The following is a 3,282-nucleotide window of genomic DNA, read 5'->3' as shown; positions in this document are numbered from 1 at the left end:
GTTCGACAGTGGTATTAAAATTCAAGGTGAAAAGATATCAATGATAAGATCTGCTGATGACATTACCGTCCTCAGCAAAAGTGAAGAAGAATTACAGCATGTGTTATGTGTTGAATAGAATGATGAGCGGTGCTGGGGGAAGGTCATGACTACTGAATATGGACTGAGAGTAAATCGAAGAAAGAGGTAAGTAATGATAAGTAGCAGAAATGAGACTAGTGAGAACCTTAATATCAGAATTGGGGAACGCGAAGCAGATGTAGTTAAGGAATTCTGCTACCTAGGCATCAAAATAACCCATGACGGACGGAGCAACGAGGACATAAAGGGCAGACTAGCACTGGCAAAGAGGGTATTCGTGGCCAAGCGAAGTCTACTCGTATCGAAAACAGGTCATAATTGGAGGAAGAAGTTTCTGAGCATGTACATTTGGAGCACAATATGGTACGGTAGTGAAACATGGACTGTGGGAAAACTGAAAAAGTAGAGAATCAAAGCATTTGAGATGTTTAGAGGTGAAGCTACAGAACGTCGAAAGTGTGGTGGACTGATAAGGCAAGAAATGTTCTCCGTTAAATCATCGAGGAAAGGAGTATACGGAAAACAATGACAAGAAGAAGGGAAAGGATGATAGGACATGTGTTAAGAAATGAGAGAATAATTTCCGTGGTACTCGTACTAGAGGGAGCCGTAGTGGGTACAAACTGTAGAGCACGACAGAGATTGGAGTACACCCAGCAAATAATTGGTGACGGAGGGTGCAAGTGTTATTTTGAGATGGAAAGGTTGCCACAGGAGTGGACCGTATTAAACCAGGAAAAAGTTGAAGTTGTATATTCGTAAGACACGTGCCCAGAACCCCGGAACTCGTCTTGCAAGGCACTAAGAATGGGCACGAAAGATGTTATCCTCTATGCAGGGTGTGTGGCGTACAGAGCATTGAAGCACGTGGCTAGTGGTCGATGTGATAATGTAGGGGGCAACTATCACCACCATCATCACCATCGTGATTTGACATCCCCTGCTGAGTAAAAACCTTATTTAGATTTTTCCATGTATTACAGTCTTCAACTAAACGCACCCACATTACTCTTGCCTTTTCTCTAATGCCATCTAGCAACTTTGTATTAGCCGAGGTCGCTAACGCACGCCTGTGTGGCGACGTTCGACTCTGAAGTAAGCCGGTTTGAATCCTGGTGGTGGATGAAATCTTCACTGCCAGATTTGGCCTGCAAGGGGAGGAACGTTGGTGGCGTAAACTTCCTGATCATCAGTCTTTGCGTCAGTGTCCCGGATCAAATTCCAAACCTCTCCACAGAGTCTCAGAAAGTGAGGACATGCGGCACTGTTGATGGTATGTGGAGACTTTAAGCTCGGTGGCCCCCTTGGAGCAATGCAAGAGGAGTACAGGCTATGTGCTGGAACTGGGTTTTATCCTCTGCCTTCTTTCGTCATCATAAAACAGAAACATAAGACTACGCAAAATACATATCAATTACGCTCATCTGCACTCCAGAAATACACATACGGCACAACTCTCGCATTTCGCAAGGGAGGAGGCCCCGTGTTTGAAGAATAAGATCATTCTTTCCAGGTACACAGCTACTCCCACGCCGTGTGATTTCCCAGTCAGCAGTGCCATTCGAAATTTAATTTAATTGTATAAAATGTCGTCATTTCTTTTCGCGTCTATTGCAATCCACCTAAGAATACACTTAGAACATCTACCACCCATTCGCACAGCTATATATCCTGGCCAATGACCGTTTTATTTTCGCTACAGTTAAAAATACGCATTCCATCCTAGTCTGTCTCCTGATCCATTTGTTTATTTTCTGCCCATATTTCTCACATTCAACACCCATGTCACCATTACCCTCTGAGCTTTTTGAATGATTTTTCCATAATGAGTCCATGCCACACTGCCATAAATCAATAATCGCAGTAAACTCAGAGAAAAAAAATTCTTTTTGAAATACTGCGAATCCTTCATTTTGGGAACACTATTAAAGTAACCAATAGCACTCCATTATTCTTCTTCCGTTTATAACAATTCCGTCCAGCCGTTTTTTGCAACAAACATAAATACAAAAATTCAAAATTACAGTAGAGTCGGCGAGATCCCTGACAAATAGCAGCACTGTTGCCAGCTTTCAGCTGCAAAGTACAAACTGCTGCAGCGGTAAAGGAAAGTTCCTATACAGAGGTGCGATAACAATGAGGCGCTGCCATAGAGGAGCGTACGAAGTGTGTTATGTGACTGGTTCAGGTAGACGAGGGAATCAGCTATGCCGCGCCCACTGCAACTGTTCAAGATCTTCTTTCACTAACTGGACCTGTCATTTGTACTATATTGTGTTCGATGTGTTGATTATATTATATATGACGGTAGTATCTGTTCCCGAAAGAACAGTTACCGTGGATGACCATGCAGCTTTGCTAGAAATGAAATGATAATTAAATGGACACCCTAGCTGCAAACAGGCGTTGATGTACTTCATTGGGGACATGTTGAAAATGTGTGCCCCGACCGGGCAAAGCTGCATGGTCATCCACGGTAACTGTTCTTTCGGGAACAGATACTACCGTCATATATAATTAAAATATGGCTTCCCGGCCATTGACCTTCTTGTGCGAACGCACACACTATGCCCGAACTCGTACGGGACTTGGTAGATTAATCTGCCACGAGTAATGAGTATGATGGGCAAACATCTATTAGGCACACTACGAATGTAGTGGTGTGGACATGTTGGTAATGTGGATCTCACGGGGAGCGTGCAAGGGATAAGTCCCTGCAGACGCACTATCCTCTGTGCCTGCGGTGGCTCAGATGGATAGAGCGTCTGCCATTTAAGCAGGAGATCCCGGGTTCGAGTCCCGGTCGGGGCACACATTTTCAACATGTCCCCAATGAAGTACATCAACGCCTGTTTGCAGCTAGGGTGTCCATTTAATTATCATTTCATTTGTTGATTATATGTTTTTTTGTCTTAATATAGAGCTGACATTGCTCTTGCTAACGGGTGCAGGACATATTTCTAAGATACGTCAACCTAGATAAAGCGTTCGTCAATGTAAAATGGTGTAAGATGTTCGAAAACCTTAGTAAAACAGGTTTAAACTTTAATAACAGACGGGCAATACAGAATATGTACAAGAACGAAGAGGGGAAGAGTAAGAATGGAAGGCAGAAAGTGCTCGAATCCAGGCAGGGACATAATCTTTCACCATTACTGTTCAATCTGACATCGAAGAAGCAATGGAGGAAGTAAAAGAAAG

General features: G+C 43.4%; 1 non-coding gene across 1 annotated transcript; it reads left to right on the top strand.

Moving 5' to 3' along the window:
* Positions 1-2,817: 2,817 nt before the first annotated feature.
* On the top strand, positions 2,818-2,892 carry Trnak-uuu (transfer RNA lysine (anticodon UUU)). The gene has a single exon. It is a non-coding gene; the product is annotated as a tRNA-Lys (tRNA).
* Positions 2,893-3,282: the final 390 nt, after the last annotated feature.

This window comes from Schistocerca serialis, chromosome 5 (assembly GCF_023864345.2).
Source record: "Schistocerca serialis cubense isolate TAMUIC-IGC-003099 chromosome 5, iqSchSeri2.2, whole genome shotgun sequence".
Taxonomy (NCBI): Eukaryota; Metazoa; Arthropoda; class Insecta; order Orthoptera; family Acrididae; genus Schistocerca; species Schistocerca serialis.
The sequence above is the reverse complement of the archived record's forward strand: the minus strand, read 5'-3'. Positions and strand labels throughout refer to the sequence as shown.